This window comes from Callithrix jacchus, chromosome 5, assembly GCF_049354715.1.
Source record: "Callithrix jacchus isolate 240 chromosome 5, calJac240_pri, whole genome shotgun sequence".
Classification (NCBI taxonomy): Eukaryota; Metazoa; Chordata; class Mammalia; order Primates; family Cebidae; genus Callithrix; species Callithrix jacchus.
Window position 1 is genome coordinate 138,829,809 of NC_133506.1, and position 23,621 is coordinate 138,853,429.

Below are 23,621 nucleotides of genomic sequence, written 5' to 3' on the forward strand. Positions count from 1 at the left end.
CTTGGGTCGGTGGTTCCCTCCTGCTGGCCTCTGGCCAGCTATTTCTGGAAGTGTCAGCAGCTCTGTCTTCCTGCCCCAGTCTCCACCATCATATCTGTGTCTGACTCCCTTTCTTTCCTACAGAAAACCCCCACTGCAAGTCCTACTGTCTCTGTAATTGGCCACTGCCCATAACAAATCTTTTGTTTAGGTTGTGTTTCTTTGTAGAGTAGACTAATATGTGTTTGATTTTACTAGATGAGCATAATACTTTATCTTTATTAAAACAAAAGAAAGAGCCTACCACAAGATTAATGTCTTGTCATGGACTGTGCCCACTGGAGCCTCTCTACAGGCAGCCCAAGGGAAAGTGGAGGGAGCTGCCCCTTTCCGTGGCTGTGGTCCACCCAGATCAGGCTGCCTCTGCCACCCAAGACAGAGGTTCTGAGAATCAGTGGGGGATAATTTCTAGAGAACACACCTAAAGCTGCCCACTTCTGAGAGAAGGCCCTGATTAATGGCTGATGAATTTTCCTCAAGGCCCTGAAACTATCTACTCAGAACCAAGCCAGATTTTCCTGTCTTTCCTGTTTGGGCAGGCAGAGGAGGCAGCTAGAAACACAGTATGCAGGGTATGGGGTATGTGGAGGATGAAGGGGTTGGGGAGGAGTGGGGAGGAGGAGGGAAACAGGAGACCCCAGGCTTTGGCTATGAAGGGGTCTGCCTTTCTATGCCATTAAGGGAAACTGGTGTCCACCATTGCTGTCTGGGCATGGGGAACGGACTCTGCCTGGTGGGGGCAGACAAGAGGTTCAAGGACCACAGCTCATTCTCTTTGGTGTATGCCTGGGAGAAGGAGCAGGTGCAGCCAGTGGGGTGGGATAAAAGAAAAGGGACCCGAGTTAAGGGGACAATTGCCCACAGTGCACCAGCTTTCCACGTGTCACATCTTGCCTATCAGAGACCATGATCTCACTTCACAGTTAGCAAATAGCAGCTCAGGGACTACAAGCAACTCGCCCAGCATCCCACAAGCAGGCAGTCACACCTTCAGGGTCATCTGTGTCTGTTAAAGTCTCAGGTCTCAGAGCACCTCCCTAAAGCTGGCATAAACCAAAAATAAAATTGTAAGCTCCACAGCCCATTGAATGGACCTTGCCTCTGGGCCAAGGGGATTCCAAAGAAACCTGAAAAACTAGTTCAGGCCATGATGAGAAGGGGGTGTTGGACGTGCCTCATTATACCCTCCTCCCTTTGGAATTTGGGCATGACTGACCAGAAGTAACATTAAAACAGAGATCTTAAGGCTGACAAAGCACTCTGTAGCAATAAGATACCACATTCCACCCTCACTCCAGTATAGCATCACATGACAGGAGGCCGTGAAATAAATATTTCACCTCAAACTATATTTCTTTGACATGTTTTGAAATGGCTCTGTAAAGCTGTCTCTTGTTGGGGAAATTCACATTCTATAGTGAATCCCCTTCCCTTTCCAGGTCTTTTTATGATGCTGAAGAGATTGGCTGACAGTCTGGTACCTTTCATAGGTCTGAAGAGGAAATATTTGCCATCTCTTGTCTCTAAGGGTGGCACCTATGAGACTTCATCTACACAACGAGAACCTGGGTCTCCACAGCTCCTTATCTTAACCCAGACACTCTCTGCTATTGATAGCAGGTCTGTAGATAACAATTCTGTTAATCACTGGCAATCAGAAAATCTCTGAATCTGTCTATGACCTGTAAGCCCCACTACTTCGACTTGTCCTCCTTCCAGACCAAACCATATACTGAGTGTCGTCTGATGTCTTCCTTAAGTGTATAAAACTGAGCTGAGCTCGGGTTTGCCTTGCTAAGCTCTGCTGCCCCCTGGTGCTGTGCAGCGAAATGGAGAAGAAAGCGCATCAATCTTCAGTCTCAGCTTCACATCTATGGGTCAAGTAACCTTTCAGAATCTGCATAACAGCTGGGCACAGTGGCTCACACCTGTAATCCCAGCACTCTGGGAAGCTGAGGCAGGAGGATCACCTGAGGTCAGGAGATCAAGACCATCCTGGCTAACACGGTGAAACCCTGTCTCTACTACAAATACAAAAAGTTAACTGGGCGTGGTGGAACATACCTGTAGGCCCAGATACTTGGGAGGCTGAGGCACAAGAATCACTTGAACCCAGGAGGAGGAGGTTGCTATGAGCTGGGATCAGGCCACTGTACTCCAGCCTGGACGACAGAGTAAGGCTCTGTCTCAAAAAAAAAAAAAAGAATCTGCGTAATGTGGGAAAGCTTTCCTCTCAGGAAAATGCACACATCCAAATAGTGAAGATGCCCTTTGGGGTGCTTCCAGGGTCCTAGGTAAAGAACTCCCTTTTCACACCATCCAAGAACCTAAGTTTTAGATCTGGAGTGATGCCAGCATGACATTTGTGGGTAACACTCCCATGGGCACAGAGGAAACAGAGTATGTATATTTTTAAAAACAGAGTACAAAAAGAATTTGAATATATTTTATAAGAGAGTACATCTAGACGGTGTATGTATTTTATAACAGAGTACAAAAGGACTTTGTATATTTTTTTATAACAAATTATTTTGAGGGTTTTTATATTTTGTATAATGGAGTACAGAGTATGTATATTTTTTATAGGAGCGTACAAATAGAATTTGAATATATTTTATAGGAGAGTACATATAGATGTTGTATATATTTTATAGCAGAGTACAAAAGGACTTTGTATATTTTTTATAACAGTATTTTGAGAGATTTTATATTTTGTATAATGGAGTAGAAACAGAGTATGAATATTTTTTATCACAGTACAAATAGAATTTGAATATATTTTATAAGGGAACACATAGATGGTGTATATATTTTATAACAGAGTAAAAAAGGACTTTGTATATTTTTTATAACAGAGTATTTTGAGAGTTTTCATATTTTCTATAATGGAATACAAAAAGGGTATGTATATTTTTTATAACAGAGTAAAAATAGAATTTGAATATATTTCATAAGAGAGTATACATAGACGGTGTATGTATTTTATAACAGAGTACAAGAGGAATTTGTACATTTTTTATAACAGTATTTTGAGAGTTTTTATATTTTTTATACTGGAGTACAAACAGAGTATGTATATTTTTTATAACAGAGTACAAATAGAATTTGAATATATTTATTTATTTATTTATTTATTGCATTTTAGGTTTTGGGGTACCTGTGCAGAACATGCAAGACAGTTGCATAGGTACACACGTGGCAGTGTGATTTGCTGCCTTCCTCCCCTTCACCCACATCTGGCATTTTTCCCCATGCTATCCCTCCCCAGCTCCCCCGCCCGCTGTCCCTCCCCTATTCCCCCCAATAGACCCCAGTGTGTAGTGCTCCCCTCCCTGTGTCCATGTGTTCTCATTGTTCATCACCCACCTATGAGTGAGAACATGTGGTATTTCATTTTCTGTTCTTGTGTCAGTTTGCTGAGAATGACATTCTCCAGATTCATCCATGTCCCTACAAAGGACACAAAGTCACCATTTTTGATTGCTGCATAATATTCCATGGTGTATATGTGCCACATTTTCCCAGGCCAGTCTATCATCGATGGGCACTTGGGTTGGTTCCAGGTCTTTGCTATTGTAAACAGTGCTGCAATGAACATTCGTGTGCATGTGTCCTTATAGTAGAATAATTTATAGTCCTTTGGATATATATCCAGTAATGGGATTGCTGGGTCAAATGGAATTTCTATTTCTAAGGCCTTGAGGAATCGCCACACTGTCTTCCACAATGGGTGAACTAATTTACACTCCCACCAGCAGTGTAAAAGTGTTCCTATTTCTTCACATCCTCTCCAGCATCTGTTGTCTCCAGATTTTTTAATGATTGCCATTCTAATTGGCGCGAGGTGGTATCTCAACGTAGTTTCGATTTGCATTTCTCAGAAGACATATATGAGGCCAACAATCATATGAAAAAATGTTCATCGTCACTGGTCATCAGAGAGATGCAAATCAAAACCACATTGAGATACCATCTCAGGCCAGTTAGAATGGCGATCATTAAAAAATCTGGAGACAACAGATGCTGGAGAGGATGTGGAGAAAAAGGAACACTTTTACACTGTTGGTGGGAGTATAAATTAGTTCAACCATTGTGGAAGACAGTGTGGCGATTCCTCAAGGCCTTAGAAATAGAAATTCCATTTGACCCAGCAATCCCATTACTGGGTATATATCCAAAAGACTATAAATCGTTCTACTATAAGGACACATGTACACGAATGTTCATTGCAGCACTGTTTACAATAGCAAAGACCTGGAATCAAACAAAATGCCCATTGATAATAGACTGGATTGGAAAAATGTGGCACATATACATCATGGAATATTATGCAGCAATCAGAAATGATGAGTTTGTGTCGTTTGTAGGGACATGGATGAATCTGGAGAACATCATCCTCAGCAAACTGACACAAGAACAGAAAATGAAACACCGCATATTCTCACTCATAGGCGGGTGATAAAAAATGAGAACACATGGACACAGAAAGGGGAGTACTAAACACTGGGGTCTATTGGGGGGAAAAGGGGAGGGCCAGTGGGAGGGGGAGGTGGGGAGGGATAGCCTGGGGAGAAATGCCAAATGTGGGTGAAGGGGAGAAGGAAAGAAAAGCACACTGCCATGTGTGTTCCTACGCAACTGTCTTGCATGCTCTGCTCATGTACCCCAAAACCTAAAATCCAATAAAAAATTTAAAAAAAAATTAATATACCATATACTACTGTACTAAATTATATCATATATTGTTATAAAGCTTATACATTTATAATTTTAAATTATACATCTAAAATAAGAAGCCAGGCAATAATCAAACAACTGAATATTTTTGCATTTCTCTAATGGCCAGTGATGATGAGCATTTTTTCATATGTTTGTTGGCCTCATGTATGTCTTGTTTTGTAAAGTGTCTGTTCATATCCTTTGCCCACTTTTGAATGGGCTTGTTTGGTTTTTTTTTTGTAAATCTGTTTTAGTTCTTTGTAAATTCTGGATATCAGCCCTTTGTCATATGGGTAAACTGCAAAAATTTTTTTCCCATTCTGTTGGTTGCCGATTCACTCTAATGACTGTTTCTTTTGCTGTGCAGAAGCTGTGGAGTTTGATTAGGTTCCAATTGTCTATTTTGGCTTTTGTTGCCAATGCTTTTGGTGTTTTGGTCATGAAGTCCTTGCCTACTCCTATGTCCTAGATGGATTTGCCTAGATTTTCTTCTAGGGTTTTTATGGTGCCAGGTCTTATGTTTAAGTCTTTAATTCATCTGGAGTTAATTATAGTGTAAGGTGTCAGGAAAGGGTCCAGTTTTTGCTTTCTGCACATGGCTAGCCAGTTTTCCCAACACGATTTATTAAACAGGGAATCCTTTCCCCATTGCTTGTTTTTGTCAGGTTTATCAGAGATTGTATGGTTGTAGATATGCTGTGTTGCCTCCTACAGTCTATTCTTATGTGGCCAATGGGGATTAAAAGACTGCATGAATGAGACTGCATTTCCCAGCAATCATTACTCTAAATTATAAATGAGGAAACTGAATTGCTGGGAAATAATATGATTTCATCAATAAACAACAGTTCCTGACTATAAGAGCCTGAATTTGTGCTCTCATGTGTTAGTTTCATAAGCTGTGTATTTTCAGTTATAACTCGAGACATAGTCAAGGCTCTATCAATTTGTTTCATATTTAGTGTTTGTATACTCTTAGTGTCCTCTATTGAAATCCCACTGTAATAGTTTTTTTATTTTTAATTTTTATTATTTTTTATAGAGATGGAGTGTCACCATGTTGGCCAGGCTGGTCTCAAACTCCTGACCTCAGGTGATCCACCCATCTTGGCCTCCCAAAGTGCTGGGATTACAGGCATGAGCCACTGCACCTGGCCTTTTTTTTTTTTTGAAGGGGGTCTCAAACTCCTGGATTACCGTGATCCTCCAACCTCAGCCTCCCGAGTAGCTGGCATTATAAGTGCACATTACCTGTTGCTGGGTGAGGTGGCTCATACCTGTAATCCCAGCACTTTGGGAGGCTGAGGTGGGCAGATCACAAGGTCAGGAGATCAAGACCATCCTGGCTAACATGGTGAAAACCTGTCTCTAATAAAAATGCAAAAAAATTAGTTGGGCATAGCTGCTCATGGTGGCACATGAGTGTAGTCCCAGCTACTTGAGACTGAGGCAGGAGAATCACTTGAACCCAGAGGCAGGGGTTGCAGTGAGCTGAGATCACACCACTGCACTCCAGCCTGGGGAACAGAGGGACACACCATCTCAAAAACAAAAAAAAACAAGTGCACATTACCATGCCCAGCCCAGCATGATGGTGTTTCTAATGTTCTTGCACCATTTCTGCCTCCATAACTTTCTTACCCCTTTGAAATTTTAAAATGTATTTTAGAAAGATTACTTTGTCCTTCAGTGAAAATTGTTTTCCAGATTTAACACATTTTGATGTGTATATTAAATATATAGACTGCGACCGAGTGAAGTGGCTCCTGACCTCAGGCAGGCAGATCACCTGAGGTCAGGAGTTTAAGGCCAGCCTGGCTGACATGGTGAAACCCCATCTCTGCTAAAAATACAAAAAAAAAAAAATTATCTGGGTGTGGTTGTGGCTGCCTGTAATCCTAGCTTCTTGGGAGGATGAGGCAGGAGAATTGCTTGAACCCGGGAGGTGGAGGTGCAGTGAGCTGAGGTCATGCCATTGCACTCCAGCCCAGGCAACAAGTGAGAAAATCTATCTGGAAAAAAAAAAAAATATATATATATATATATATATATATATATATATATATATATATGGAGAGAGAGAGAGAGAGACTGTGTTGTGAAACTTTTTTTGTTTTAATATTTTTACAGTTGGGGTCTCTGTGTTGCCAAGGTTGGTCTTGAACTCCTTCCCTCAAGCAATCTTCTCTTGTCCTCCAGAAATGCTGTGATTACAAGCAGGAGCCATTGCACCTGGCTAATGAGTTTTATATGACACCGTTCTTACCAATAAATTGAATTCTGTAAGGATAAACAAGAAAATATTAACAATTGTTAATTCTGTGGAGTAGAACTAAATGAGGGGAGTGCAAAGGAGTTTTTATACATTTTATTTTTACCCTACTGTACCTAGGGTAAAATGGATGTTAATTGATTTTATTTAAGAAAAAAAAATCAATAAAGAAATTACCAACCTCTGGAAATGTTTTGAGACTGAATGGGAAATCCATTAGAGTAGCTAATGGGTTTGGTGCATTCTGCAACTTGTCAATATAGCTCTAAACATCCCCTCCAGACATGACTTTTCTTTACAAATGTGATTATGCTTCTGGAAGGGTGATTTTTTTAGCGTTATAGGGTCTTGCTCTGTTGCTCAGGCTGAAGTACAGTGGCACAATCTCGGCTCATGCAACCTCCACCTGGGTTAAAGCAATTCTCCTGCCTCAGCTTCCCAGGTAGCTGAGATTACAGGTGTGAGCTACAGTGCCTGGCCAAGGGTGACTGTTTTCTGGTATGTGACTTGAGTCAGACGACTAAGGTCATTTAGGTTTTTTTTTTGAGAGCAATTCAATTGACTGGGACAAAGAAGGAAGTGAAGACAAGAAGATAACACTAGTGGACATGAGAATGACAGTTAATAAGTTAGAGGTCAAATAAGAGTATGGAAATGATAAAGGAACTTCAGATCGTAGTTATCTGCCACTACCCTGGTCACTTCCCAGATTTCATCAAAAATTTTGATATTGAAATGGCTTTTATAATTCATGAGTAAACCATCTGACACCCACCCAAGTCTTAGAGTTTTTGAACTTTGTGAAACTCACTGACCTTCAACCTCTTTTTTTTTTTTTAAAATTTTATTGCATTTTAGGTTTTGGGGTACATGTGCAGAACATGCAAGACAGTTGCATAGGTACACACATGGCAGTGTGTTTTTCTTCCTTTCTCCCCTTCACCCACATTTGGCATTTCTCCCCAGGCTATCCCTCCCCAGCTCCCCCACCCCCCGCTGGCCCTCCCCTTTTCCCCCCAGTAGACCCCAGTGTTTAGTACTCCCCTCCCTGTGTCCATGTGTTCTCATTTTTCATCACCTGCCTATGAGTGAGAATATGTGGTATTTCATTTTCTGTTCTTGTGTCAGTTTGCTGAGAATGATGTTCTCCAGATTCATCCATGTTCCTACAAATGACAAAAACCCATCATTTCTGATTGCTGCATAATATTCCATGGTGTATATGTGCCACATTTTCCCAATCCAGTCTATCATCGATGGGCATTTGGGTTGGTTCCAGGTCTTTGCTATTGTAAACAGTGCTGCAATGAACATTTGTGTGCATGTTTCCTTATACTAGAACGATTTATAGTCCTTTGGATATATACCCAGTAATGGGATTGCTGGGTCAAATGGAATTTCTATTTCTAAGGCCTTGAGGAATTGCCACACTGTCTTCCCCAATGGTTGAACAAATTTACACTCCCACCAACAGTGTAAAAGTGTTCCTTTTTCTCCACATCCTCTCCAGCATCTGTTGTCTCCAGATTTTTTAATGATCACCATTCTAACTGGCGTGAGATGGTATCTCAATGTGGTTTTGATTTGCATCTCTCTGATGACCAGTGACGATGAGCATTTTTTCATATGATTGTTGGCCTCATATATGTCTTCTTTCATAAAGTGTCTGTTCATATCCTTTGCCCACTTTTGAATGGGCTTGTTTGTTTTGTTTTTTGTAAATCTGTTTTAGTTCTTTGTAAATTCTGGATATCAGCCCTTTGTCATATGGGTAAACTGCAAAAATTTTTTTCCCATTCTGTTGGTTGCTGATTCACTCTAATGACTGTTTCTTTTGCTGTGCAGAAGCTGTGGAGTCTGATTAGGTCCCAATTGTCTATTTTGGCTTTTGTTGCCAATGCTTTTGGTGTTTTGGTCATGAAGTCCTTGCCTACTCCTATGTCCTAGATGGTTTTGCCTAGATTTTCTTCTAGGGTTTTTATGGTGCCAGGTCTTATGTTTAAGTCTTTAATTCATCTGGAGTTAATTTTAGTGTAAGGTGTCAGGAAGGGGTCCAGTTTCTGCTTTCTGCACATGGCTAGCCAGTTTTCCCAACACCATTTGTTAAACAGGGAATAATTTCCCCATTGCTTGTTTTTGTCAGGTTTATCAAAGATTGTATGGTTGTATATATATTGTGTTGCCTCTGATGCCTCTGTTTTGTTCCATTGGTCTATATCTCTGTTTTGGTACCAGTACCATGCTGTTTTGATTACTGTAGCCTTGTAGTATAGTTTGAAATCCAGTAGTGTGATGCCCCCCGCTGTGTTCTTTTTGCTTAGAATTGACTTGGCTCTGCGGGCTCTCTTTTGGTTCCATATGAAGTTCATTGTGGTTTTTTCCAGTTCTGTGAAGAAAGTCAATGGTAACTTGATGGGGATAGCGTTGATTCTGTAAATTACTTTGGGCAGTATAGCCATTTTCATGATATTAATTCTTCCTAACCATGAACATAGAATGTTTCTCCATCTGTTTGTGTCCTCTCTTATTTCGTTGAGCAGTGGTTTGTAGTTTTCCTTGAAGAGGTCCCTTATGTTCCTTGTGAGTTGTATTCCTAGGTATTTTATTCTTTTTGTAGCAATTGTGAATGGCAGTTCGTTCTTGATTTGGCTTTCTTTAAGTCTGTTATTTGTGTAGACGAATGCTTGTGATTTTTGCCCATTGATTTTCTATCCTGAGACTTTGCTGAAGTTGCTTATCAGTTTCAGAAGTTTTTGGGCTGAGGCGATGGGGTCTTCTAGGTATACTATTATGTCGTCTGCAAATAGAGACAATTTGGCTTCCACCTTTCCTATTTGAATACCCTTTATTTCTTTTTCTTTCCTGATTGCTCTGGCTAGAACTTCCAGTACTATATTGAATAGGAGTGGTGAAAGAGGGCATCCTTGTCTAGTGCCGGATTTCAAAGGGAATGCTTCCAGTTTTTGCCCATTCAGTATGATATTGGCTGTTGGTTTGTCGTAAATAGCTTTTATTTATTTATTTATTAAAATTTTTTATTGGATTTTAGGTTTTGGGGTACATGAGCAGAGCATGCAAGACAGTTGCATAGGTACACACATGGCAGTGTGCTTTGCTTTTCTTCTGTAAATAGCTTTTATTACTTTGACATACGTTCCATCGATACCGAGTTTATTGAGGGTTTTTAGCATGAAGGGCTGTTGAATTTTGTCGAATGCTTTCTCTGTGTCAATTGTGATAATCATGTGGTTTTCGTTTTTGGTTCTGTTTATGTGGTGAATTACGTTTATAGACTTGTGTATGTTGAACCAGCCTTGCATCCCTGGGATAAATCCTACTTGATCATGATGGATAAGTTTTTTGATTTGCTGTTGCAATTGGCTTGCCTATATTTTATTGAAGATTTTTGCATCTATGTTCATCATGGATATTGGCCTGAAGTTCTCTTTTCTTGTTGGGTCTCTGCCGGGTTTTGGTATCAGGATGATATTGGTCTCATAAAATGATTTGGGAAGGATTCCCTCTTTTTGGATTATTTGGAATAGTTTCAGAAGGAACGGTACCAGCTCCTCTTTCTGTGTCTGGTAGAATTCGGCTGTGAACCCGTCTGGACCTGGGCTTTTTTTGTGTGGTAGGCTCTTAATTGCTGCCTCGACTTCTGACCTTGTTATTGGTCTATTCATAGTTTCAGCTTCCTCCTGGTTTAGGCTTGGGAGGACACAGGAGTCCAGGAATTTATCCATTTCTTCCAGGTTTACTAGTTTATGTGCATAGAGTTGTTTGTAATATTCTCTCATGATGGTTTGAATTTCTGTGGAATCTGTGGTGATTTCCCCTTTATCATTTTTTATTGCATCTATTTGGTTGTTGTCTTTTTTCTTTTTTATCAATCTGGCTAGTGGTCTATTTTGTTGATCTTTTCAAAAACAGCTCTTGGATTTATTGATTTTTTGAAGGGTTTTTCGTGTCTCTATCTCCTTCAATTCAGCTCTGATCTTAGTTATTTCTTGTCTTCTGCTAGGTTTTGAGTTTTTTTGATCTTGTTCCTCTAGCTTTTTCAATTTTGTCGATAGGGTGTCAATTTTGGATCTCTCCATTCTCCTCATATGGGCACTTATTGCTATATACTTTCCTCTAGAGACTGCTTTAAATGTGTCCCAGAGATTCTGGCATGTTTTGTCTTCATTCTCATTGGTTTCGAATAACTTCTTTATTTCTGCGTTCATTTCATTGTTTACCCAGTCAACATTCAAGAGCCAGTTGTTCAGTTTCCATGAAGCTGTGCGGTTCTGAGTTGGTTTCTGAATTCTGAGTTCTAACTTGATTGCACTATGGTCTGAGAGGCTGTTTGTTATGATTTCAGTTGTTTTGCATTTGCTGAGGAGTGCTTTACTTCCAATTATGTGGTCAATTTTAGAGTAGGTGTGATGTGGTTCTGTAAATGTCTATCAGGTTTGCTTGTTTCAGGTCTGAGTTCAAGTTCTGGATATCCGTGTTAATTTTCTGTCTGGTTGATCTGTCTAATATTGACAGTGGAGTGTTAAAGTCTCCCACTATTATTGTGTGGGAGTCTAAGTCTCTTTGTAAGTCATTAAGAACTAGCCTTATATATCTGGGTGCTCCTGTATTGGATCCGTATATGTTTAGGATTGTTAGCTCTTCTTGTTGTATCAATCCTTTTACCATTATGTAATGTCCCTCTTTGTCTCTTTTGATCTTTGTTGCTTTGAAGTCTATTTTATCAGAGATGAGAATTGCAACTCCTGCTTATTTTTGCTCTCCATTTGCTTGGTAAATCTTCCTCCATCCCTTTATTTTGAGCCTTTGTGTATCCTTGCATGTGAGATGGGTTTCCTGGATACAGCACACTGATGTGTTTTGATTTTTTATCCAATTTTCCAGTCTGTGTCTTTTGATTGGTGCATTTAGTCCATTTACATTTAGGTTTAATATTGTCATGTGTGAATTTGATACTGCTATTTTGATGCTAGATGGCTGTTTTGCCCGTTAGTTGATGTAGATTCTTCATTATGTTGATGCTCTTTAGCATTTAGTGTGATTTTGGAATGGCTGGTACTGGTTGTTCCTTTCTATGTTTAGTGCCTCTTTCAGGAGCTCTTGTAAAGCAGGCCTGGTGGTGACAAAATCTCTGAGTACTTGCTTGTTTGCAAAGGATTTTTTTTTTCCTTCACTTCTGAAGCTCAGTTTGGCTGGATATGAAATTCTGGGTTGAAAGTTCTTTTCTTTAAGGATGTTGAATATTGGCCCCCACACTCTTCTGGCTTGTAGAGTTTCTGCTGAGAGATCTGCTGTGAGTCTGATGGGCTTCCCTTTGTGGGTGACCCGACCTTTCTCTCTGGCTGCCCTTAGTATTTTCTCCTTCATTTCAACCCTGGTCAATCTGACGATTACGTGCCTTGGGGTTGATCTTCTTGCAGAATATCTTTGCGGTGTTCTCCGTATTTCCTGCATTTGAGTGTTGGCCTGTGTTGCTAGGTTGTGGGAATATTCCTGGATAATATCCTGAAGAGTATTTTCCAGCTTGAATTCATTCTCTTCATCACATTCTGGTATGCCTATGAAACATAGGTTAGGTCTCTTCACATAGTCCCACATTTCTTCGACACTTTGTTCATTCCTTCTTGCACTTTTTTCTCTAATCTTGGTTTCTCATTTTATTTCATTGAGTGGATCTTCGACTTCTGATATTCGTTCTTCTGCTTGGTCAATTCGGCTGTTGAAACTTGTGCATGCTTTGCGAAGCTCTCATATCGTGTTTTTCAGCTCCTTCAATTCATTCATATTCCTCTCTAAGTTATCCATTCTTGTTATCATTTCCTCGAATCTTATTTCATATCTTTCTTCAAGGTTCTTAGTTTCTTTGCATTGATTTAAAACATGTTCTTTTAGCTCACAAAATTTCTCATTCTCCACCTTCTGAAGTCTAATTTCATCATTTTGTCACAGTCATTCTCTGTCCAGCTTTGTTCCCTTGCTAGTGAGGAGTTTTGGTCCTTTGTAGGAAGCGAGGTGTTCTGGTTTCGGGTGTTTTCCTCCTCTTTGCACCTCTTTCTTCCCATCTTTGTGGATTTATCCACCTGTCATCTGAGTAGTTGCTGACTTTTTGACTGGGTCTCTGAGTCGACACCCAGATTGTTGATGATGAAGTATTTCTGTTACTTGGTTTTCCTTCTAACAGTCTAGCCCCTCCACTGTACGACTGCTGAGGTCCACTCCAGGCCCTGCTAGTCTGGGGTGCACCTATAGCAGCTGCAGAACAGTGAGGGATGCTACCAGTTTCTTTTTCTGCTATCTTTGTCCCAGAATGATGCCTACCAAATGTCAGTCTTCTGGATATAGAGGGGTCAGGGAGCTGCTTGAGGAGACAGTCTGTACTTTATAGGAGCTCAAGTGCTGAGCTGTGAGCTCTGTTGTTCATTCAGGGCTGTTAGGCTGCTATGTTTAATTCTGCTGCAGCAGAACTCATAAAAAAACCCCTTTTTTTCTCAGATGCTCTGTCTCGGGGGGTTGGGGCTTTCTTTATGAGTGTCCCTTGCACTGTCCTGCCCAGCTAGGAGGCAGTCTAGTCACTATTTGCCTGCTGAGGCTCCGCCCTGCTGGTGTGAGGTTCACCCTGTTGCTGCAGGCTCTGCCCTGCTGCTGCGGTCTCCACCCTGCTGCCATGGGCTACGCCCTGTGGCGGAGTCTCTCTGTTGTGGTGGGTTGCCTTGGCAATGGCAGGCTGCATCAGCAATGGGAATGTACCTCAGTTGGGGTGGATTGCCTCGGTAATGGCGGACGCCCCTCCCCCACAGAGCTGCACCCTCCTGGGTTCAGCTGTGCCTGCAGTGAAACTTTCCACCTGGAGCGTTTGGGATTGCCATTTTGTTTGTCCCACTGTGCTGGCCCATATGCCATTTCCCTGGAATCTCCAGGCCTGGCTCACTGTCCATGTCCTGTTCAATCAGATGGATATGCCAATCTGCCCTCTCAAGTCTCAGATTGCCAGTTCAACAGGGCACCCAGACCCGTGCGCTTTGTGCAGAGTGCTGTGGAGTGCTGCTGCGCTGTAGTGCTGGCTGCCGGCAGCACTGGCCACCAGCTGCACCAGCCAAAACTGCTGCGCTGCCACCCCACATCTCTTTTATACCTGGGAATTTCCCCATTCTGTGGGCAACAAAGATTTATCTGGAAATGCGACCCTGACCCACCCTCTGCGCATTCACTGAGAGCTTCAATCCTGGGTTGTTCTCACCGTGCCATCTTGAGTCGGTCTCCACCTTCACATCTTTACAGCCAACATATAGAGCTTTTTTTTGTTTTGTTTTGTTTTGTTTTGTTTTGTTTTGTTTTGTTTTTTGAGATAGAGTCTTGCTCTGTAGCCCAGGCTGGAGTGCAGTGGTGTGATCTTGGCTCACTGCAACCTCCACCTCCTGGGTCTCAGTTCAAACAATTCTCCTGCCTCAGCCTCCCAAGTAGCTGGGATTACAGGCACGCACCACCATGCCTGGCTAATTTTTGTATTTTTAGTAGAGATGGGCTTTCACCACGTTGGCAAGGCTGATCTTGAGCTCCTGGCCTTGTGATCTTCCTGCCTCAGCCTCCCAAAGTGCTGGAATTACAGGTGTGAGCCAGTTCGCCTGGCCTTTAGGCCCTGTTATCTAGTATATTTCACACCAGAAATCTCAAACTCCAAAATTCCCATACCTAATTTTTCTCTATTCTTTTAGCTATTTCATACTTCAGTGCTACCTCATAGAGAGTTTAGGCTTTGATGCCGCCATTTGTTCTGATCTAATAGCACCTTTCTGGCCTCATTCAGTTCTAAAGTCTGGACTAGGTAGTTAATACCCTGAATCACTAACCCACCAACATCCTCAATTCTCTTTGTCCTCTTGCCCATTTGTCCCTTTGCACACCTGGCAAAAAATGGTTAGCCTTTTGTGAGTATCCAAATGCTCCTATACCAGTGTGGTTGGTAAACTTCAGTTTTCTAAAAATCAGAGGCCAGGCACGGTGGCTCCCACCTGTAATCCCAGTACTTTGGGAAGCCAAAGCATGAAGATCATATGAGGTAAGGAGTTCAAGACCAGCCTGGCCAACATGGTGAAACAACGTCTTTAGAAAAAAAATACAAAAATTAAATTGGGCACGGTGGCTCACACCTGTAATTCTAGCACTTTGGAAGACTGAGGTGGGCAGATCATGAGGTCAGAGGTTTGAGACTAGCCTGGAGCCTAGTTCAACATAGTGGTTCAACATAGAGGTTTATCATAGTGAAACCTGTTCTCTATAAAAAAATTAAAATAAATTAAAAAATTAGCTGGGCATGAGCTCACTTCGGCAGCACATACACTAAAATTGGAACAATACAGGGAAGATTAGCTCTGCCCCTGTGCAAGGATGACATGAAAATTCGTGAAGCGTTCCATTTTTTTTTGTTTTCTAAAAATCAATTAAAAATAAATTTAAATTTAAGGTTAAAAAAAATTAGCTGGGCATGGTGGTGGACACCTGTAATTCCAGCTACTTGGGAGGCTGAAGCAGGAGAATCACCTGAACCAAGGAGGCAGAGATTGCAATGAGCCAAGATTGCACCATTGCACTCCAGCTTGGGTGACAAGAGGGAAACTCTAACTCATTAAAAAAACGGGGTGGGGGGGGGAATTATTCAGCACCTTGTTTTTACAATTGTAGACACTGATCTGTGTGATTTTTTTTAATAAGATGGGATTTCACCATGATGGCCAGGCTGATCTTGAACTCCTGACCGCAGGTGATCTGCCCACCTCAGCCTCCCAAAGTGCTGGGATTACTGGCATGAGCCACAGTGCTTGGCCCAATCTCTCTGATTTGTAAAAGTAAAGTTGGCTAGGCATGGTGGCTCACGCCTGTAATCCAAGCACTTTGGAGACCAAGGCGGGTGGATGACCTGAGATTGTGAGTTCAAGACCAGCCTGACCAACATGGTGAAACCCCATCTTTAAAAAAAAAATGAAAAAATAAATTAAGTTAAGGCTGGGTGTGGCAGCTCACTCCTGTAATCTGTATCATCAGTTTAAGAATGGTATTTAAAGACTTGAAACTGGAAGAATGTGTATAAAGAGAGGAGACCCAATGAATGGCACATACATTATGTGGTAACAGAGATGAGGAGAGAACCACAAAGGTGCAAGAAAAACTCAAGCAATTTTTACATCATCAAAGACAAGTGAAAAGAAAGCAACTAGCTGTGTCCAATGTCATGGATGACTCAACTATTGTGAGGACCAAGAACCAATTATTTGATTCAGTGAAGCAGTGGTCATTTGTCCAGGAGTAGTGGGGAGTAGTTGCCCAGGAGTTGTAGGGGCAAATGGTTATTGGATTTGTTTCAAGAGAGAAGGGAAGGAGGCAAACTGCAGACCGTAGATATAGTCTCTCTTTTAAATAGGCTCTCTCCTAAATCATGAGTGAACTCCTATTAACAATTGCTACAAAGAGAATAAAATACCTAGGAATATAACTAAAAAAGGATGTAAAGGACCTCTTCAAGAAGCACTACAAACTATTTCCTTGAAATAGGAGAGGACACAAACAGATGGAAAAACATTCTATGTTTGTGGTTAGCAAGAATCAATATTGTGACAATGGCCATACTGCCTAAAGTAATTTATAGATTCAATACTATCTCCATCAAGCTACCATTGACCTTCTTCACAGAACTGGAAAAAACACTTTAAACTACATATGGAACTAAAAGAGAGCCCATATAGCCAAGACAATCCTAAGCAAAAAAAAAAAAAAAAAAAAAAACAAAGCTGGAGGAAGGCATCATGCTACTTGACTTTAACTATACTACCAGGCTACAGTAATCAAAACAGCATGGTACTGGTACCAAAACAGGCACATAGACCAGTGGAACAGAACAGAGGCCTCAGAAGCAATGCCACACATCTACAACCATCCGATCTTTGACAAACCTGACAGAAACAAGCAATGGAGAAAGGATTTCCTGTTTAATACATTTGGGAAAACTGGCTAGCCATGTGCAGAAAGCTAAAACTGGATCCCTTCCTGAGATCTTAGACAAAAATTAACTCCAGATGGATTAAAGATTTAAACATAAGACCTAACACCATAGAAATCCTAGAAGAAAACCTAGGCAATATCATTCAGGACATAGGCATAGGCAAGGACTTCATGGCTAAAACACTGAAAGCAATGACAATAAAAGCCGGAATAGACCAATGGGATCTAATTAAACTCCAGAGCTTCTGCACAGTAAAAGGAACAATCATTAGAGTGAACCAACAACCAACAGAGTGGGGAAAAGTTTTTGCAATCTACCCATCTGACAAAGGGCTACTATCCAGAATCTATAAAAAACTAAAGCAGATTTACAAAAAAAAAAAAAAAAAATCAACAAGCCCATCCAAAAGTGGGCAAGAGATATGAACAGACACATTTCAAAAGAAGACATTTATGAGGGCAACAAACATATGAAAAGATGCTCATCATCACTGGTTATTGGAGAAATGCAAAGCAAAACCACATTGAGATACCATCTCACACCAGTTAGAATGACCATCATTAAAAAATCTGGAGACAACAGATACTGGAGAGGATGTGGAGAAATAGGAACACTCTTACACAGTGGGTTGGAGTGTAAATTAGTTCAACCATTGTGGAAGACAGTGTGGTGATTCCTCAAGGATCTAGAAATAGAAATTCCATTTGACCCAGCAATCCCCTTACTTGGTATATACCCAAACGACTATAAATCATTTTATTTTAAAGACACATGCACACCTATGTTCATTGCGGCCCTGTGTACAATAGCAGAGACCTGGAACCAAGCCAAATGCCCATCAATGATAGACTGGACAAAGAAAATTTGGCACATATACACCATGGAATACCTCTCCAGGCTTGGTAAGATTAAAAGCAGCAAATGAAATCAGATATCACTTGAGAGAAGAGCAGGATCAAACAATTCTCCATAGGAGAGCCAGCTTTCAATTAGCAGAGTAAGGTGAAAAGAATGTAAAATGCTAGAGGAAAGAGAGGCTTTGCAGATGACTGACTGTCATTTATAAATCTTTCCACCTGTACTATGTTCAGAATAGGAGAGCTGGAAGAGAAGAAAACAGCCTGGGGTGTAAATAGAGCAAAGCAAGAAAAGCCATTTCTGTGTAGGCAGATGCACCATACACAGTAAAGGAAGTCACATTTCTTTCTTTCTCTCTAACCATGTTCCTCAGACAAAGTTTTCATTAAGCAAATTAGTTGATCCAAAGTATCTAATTACGCTTTCCTTTGCAATGCTAAATCAACTTCTCAAGCAATTTGCAAATTCATTTTTGGTGGTTTAAATTAAAATGTGTTTAAATCCACAATGTTAGCACCTAAGAAATTTTATGGCCAAATAACTTGAAGTGGCTGAAGGATGAGGATATAATATGATAATTGGTCCTGAAAAAAATAAAACCTGTTATGTCACCTATTTTAATAAATGCTGATTATAGATGGGGAAATCTTTGTTGATCATTACTTATGGAGAAAAGAAACTCATTCAAATAATTTGTTGAAAATGCCAGGAACATTACAAAACCATAATATACTGAAAGGTAAGACTTGTTCATTGTTACAGGTTTGCTTTTACATTAAGGGTGAGAGTTTACTTGAAATATTATTTAGATATAAGTATTTTAAAAATACATATTATTGTAGCAGAGGTGTAACTGAATACTTTTTCTGTCAGTAATCTGTAAATCAGCAGGTAGAACATTGTACGTATGATTGCAGATGATTCTGTTGAGCTCAATGACATATGTGTTAGTACCTTATGCAAATATATATTTGAAAATAACATAAAAGAAATGCAGTTAAATCACATCTTACAGTTCATTTTAATTTATACTGCTATAATGATGTTACATTTTTTTTCTCATAAATAAGTTCATGGAAAAACAAAAAGGCAATAATTTACAGCCATATAACATTTCAAAAATGTGTGTTAAAGAATAAGAAGCATATGAAGGGAAGCAAATTATTAAAATCATAGTGAGGCTTTAGTCACAGTTTCCTGTTCTGTTAGGGGCCAAAGAGCAGAGAATCACTGTAAGAATAAAGAAGTCACCGAAATATAGCAGTGGTTTTTTTTTAAACTGAAAAGCATTTCTGTCACTATCATTATTTTGTAACACAGTAATGAGCTGCTCGTCCAGAACTTTAAACTTGTATTTCCATTTTTTCTTAGCTTTTGCTTTTGTATAAGCAATGTATTCTTAATATCAGGTTGTAGTTAGAATAAGTTCTTATACAATTAAAATGATATTATATAAACCTCAATAATTGAATAATTTAAAGATTTAAAAAACAAGTAATAGCAACATGCATTTTTCAACTTTTAGCAGAAAATGACTTTTGCTAACAGTGGTAAAGTAAAAGTGCTGGGTTTAGGGCTAGTTACATGCAATCTGCTCCTATGGTGATATTTATGTCTTTATAGACAGCTGATATGTCATAACACACCCTATTCTAAACTCCATTATTTAATATTTAGACAATTCCTCAATGAGGTGAAACAGTGACTTAAGTGTCAAACTTGAGAGGATTTTCTTCTGTTGGAACAAATGTCTACCGAGACACACCTCCTCTTCTAGGTGGAGGGGTGTGTTCACAGAATCTCAAGACGACTCTCAAGAATACCTTAAAACCTCAAAAGTAACTGCTTTGATTCTTCATCTGAATATTTCACTATTTTGTCGGTATTTTATATTAAGACATAGCAGCACAATTTTCTCCTTCTCAGCCTTCTTCATTGGAGTACCACGTGCCACAGAAAAACAAATTTTGTTACTCTACTCCTTGATTTTTCACCTAAGCATAGCAGATAACAAAGGAGGAAAATCAATATTATATGATACCTTTGAATATATGCTAACTTATAAATAATTACAGACTTAGTACATTATAGTGGCACCTCACTTCCAGATACTTAAATCAGTATTTGTTTCCTATTTTGGTTACAAAAATTGCCACAGGCTTAGTGGATTAGAACAGCATAAATTTATTATATTAGAGTTCTGTTCAAAAGAATCTGATATAGGTCCTACTGTGCTAAAATCAAGATATCAGTAGGCTGCATTCTATTCAAGGCGCTATAGAGATGAGTCCATCTCCTTGCCTTTTCTAGTTTCTAGAGAGAGACTGTATGCACTCCTTATGCATGGCCTCTTCTTCTTCCATCTACAAAGCTAGCAGTGTGACATCTCTACCCAGCTTCTTTCTCCACATGAGGTAACATAGAGGTACCTGGGGTAAGGACATGGATACATCTTTGGGGGGCATTCTTCTACCTATCATATTATTGGTAACCCATGTCTTGAAAGCAAAATTATAAGAATCAGTATGCTGAGAAAACATGCTTGCAAAACTTAACCTTAATATTTGGTGTAATTCAAGACAATTATTTCATGTAGAATTATACTATTTGATGTTTCATTAACTCTTGCACCATAAAGTACTTTAATTGGACAACAAAATAATATTTATATGGATAAAGATATATATTTTTAGAACCATTACTTAAAAAATAAATAAAATATTATTATGCCTAATTTAAACATATTTGTAAACAATTTAAATTATTTCTGGGATTTTTTTGTTACCTATTTTTCCTTCATCAATAAGATGAGGCATGCAATTCTGTGCATTGCTTGGGTCAAAGATAAAATAGCAGTGAGTGATGTGCTGTACTAAATATTGTACTAAACAACTGTAGCAGAAGAAGACGTAGGACGCCTGAATCCTAAGCCTGTTTCTAAAATTCATGTGTCTTATGACCTTGGGTAAACCATTTAACCAAGACCATTTTAAGCTCCTTGAAAGTAATGATTCATCCGTTTGGGGCATACCTTCAAAAGATATCATACAGAAATAATAACAAGGAATGTTACCTGATTGAATTGACCTTTTGGGACATATAATGACAGTAATAGATCATGAAGTACTAAAGCTTACTCTGAAGAGTTCATAAGCGTAATGGATGTGAATGTCTAACAAGAAAATTTTAATCATCATAAAACACCTGAGCCCCAAGCAAGAAAAACAATGCTAAGATTTAAAGATAATTTTAGTAAATTAAAATGACGAATACGGTTAGGGATACAAAGGTGCTACATTTCTCATGCTTCTTTGCAGGTAGATATGACCATATTAGACTAGACTTCACCAATGAGACATGAGCTGAAATTATGCATGCACTTTCAGGCAAGGCTTCCTAATTTTATTATTTTAATTTAATGTATTTTAACACCAAACCCCTGAAGATGGTAAAACTACAAGGCAAATTTCTGAATTGTGGTATGGAGGGAAGCTGTCTGCCAATCACGAACATCTGTTTCAGTCTGTTTGGTGAAAAGAAAAGAAAACAGAAAAAAACCTTACATAGTGTTTAAGACATCATACATTTGGGGACTTGGAATGGCGCAAGATGGCTGAATAGCAGCTTCCATTGATTATCCTCCCAACAGGAACACCAAAGTTAATAACTATGTAAAAAAGGTTACCAAAAATCAGGTGAGCAAACACCATACCTAATTTTAACATCACGTTGCTGAGAGTCACTGAAGAAGGTAGACAGACAGTCTTGAATTGTTGATGCCACCTCTCCTTCATACTCTGGCAGTTACAGCTTGGCAAGAGAAGAGAATCTGTGCTCTTTGGGGAGGGAGAGCACAGTGACTGTGGGAATTTGCATTGGATATTGGTGCTGCCAACGTCAGGCAGAACTCAGCTAATGTCCATGGAGGAAGCATTTAGGTAATCCACAGCCACAGGGGAATTGTACATCCCAGCAGTCAGAACTTGAGTTTTGTCAGGCTTCACTACCATATGCTGAAGCATATTTAAGACTGCTCTGGAGTCTTAAATAAACTTGAAAGGTGGTCTTGGCCACAAGAGCTGGAACTCTAGGCAAGTCCTATTGTTCTGCTGAGCTCAAAGCCTGTGGATTTGAGGGCATATGACCTAGTGAGACACCAGCGAGGGTGGCTAAGGAAGTTTCTGTGCCATCTGTCTTCCAACCCCAGGTGGCACAGATCACAGCTCTGAAAGAGACTCCTTTCTTCTGCTTGAGGAGAGGGGAGGGGAGAGCAAAGAGGTCTTTGTCTTGCCACGTGGATACCTACTGACTCGGTCATAGTAGATACCCCAGGTAGAGTCTGAGGACTCCATTCCAGGTCCTAGCTCCAGAACATTTCTAGCCACACTCTGGGCCAGAAGAGAACCTGTTGCCTTGAAGAGAAAGAGTGACTTCTGGAGGGATTCATCACCTTCTCACTAAGAAGCCCTTGGATCCTAAACAATCAGCAGCAATACCCAGGCAGTGCTCACTGTGGGCCTTGGTGAGGACTCAGAGCCTTGCTAGGTCCAGGTGATACCACGCACATTCCTAGCTGGAGTAGTTCTGATGCTAGTTGCTCTAGAAGAGCAGATGAAAGTAAAGGGGACTGTGGCAGCTCTGGTACCAGCTCAGCCACAGGGGTTAGAGCACCAAGTCGGCTATGGGGGTCTCTGATTATAGGCCTTGGCTCTGGATGGCATTTCTGGACCTTGCCCAGGCTAAAGGGGAGCCCACTTCCCTGAAGGGTGAGTCCTTGGCCTGGCAGCATTCTCCACAAGCCGAGTGAACTTGGCAGAGGCCTGACCTTAAGTGAACATGGGCAGTAGCCTAGCTGCAGTTCCTGTGGGCGCATGGTGGTGATGGTAGTGGTGTGGGGAGAGACTCTTCTGCCTGTGTAAATGCGAAGGAAGAATAGAAGGGCTTTGTCTTGCATTTCAAGTGCCAGCTCAGCTGCAGTAGACCAGAGCACTAGATAGATTTCTAAGGTTTCTGACTCCAGGCTCTGGCTCCTGGAAATCATCTCTAAACCAGGCCAGGGACTGAAAAACTCACTGCCCTTAAAGGAAAGCACAAGACTGGCTGACTTCACCACCTACTGATTGTAGAACCCCAGGGCCTTGAGCAAATGTGGTAAGTATCCAGGCAGTGGTTTTTGTTGGCCAAACTAAAGTTGTTGCTTTAGTTTTACAGGCCCATAGATGGACAAGTATTGAGTCCCGGGAGCAGTGCTTGCTGTATGAGGCCAAGAAATCACACCTGCACATGATTTATGTGTTTTCAATGATGACATTTATTGATATCATTATTATTGATATCATCATTGAGATGATAGGATTTAGATGAAACTTTTGAGTTTGAGGTGACATTAAAATGGGGCGAGACTCTTGGAAAGCTTTGAAAGGTTGAATCTATTTTACATTTGGGAGGAGCATGAAGCACTGGGGCCCAGGATGCAGACTGTGGTAGCCCAATCCCAAAAAGGTGCAGACTGTGGCCGCCAATACCGTAAAGTTACGTGTCATTGTGTTTACATAACATTTTTGAAATTACCAAATTGTAGAAATAAAAGGCATATTTGTGGTTACAAAAGAGTGTGGGGACAGAGTTGGGGATGACTATGAAAGGCAACAGAAGGATCAGGGTGGAGACGCAGATGTTCACTGTTTTGACTGGTGGATACAAGGGCCTAAGCGTGTTCTA

General features: G+C 40.5%; 1 long non-coding RNA gene and 1 other non-coding gene across 2 annotated transcripts in view; both read left to right on the top strand.

Moving 5' to 3' along the window:
• Positions 1-23,621, top strand: part of LOC144582884 (uncharacterized) — a 140,194-nt gene that overhangs the window by 19,312 nt on the left and 97,261 nt on the right. The gene's annotated exons all lie outside the window — the stretch shown is intronic.
• On the top strand, positions 15,362-15,468 carry LOC118154225 (U6 spliceosomal RNA). The gene has a single exon (XR_004744117.1). It is a non-coding gene; the product is annotated as a U6 spliceosomal RNA (small nuclear RNA).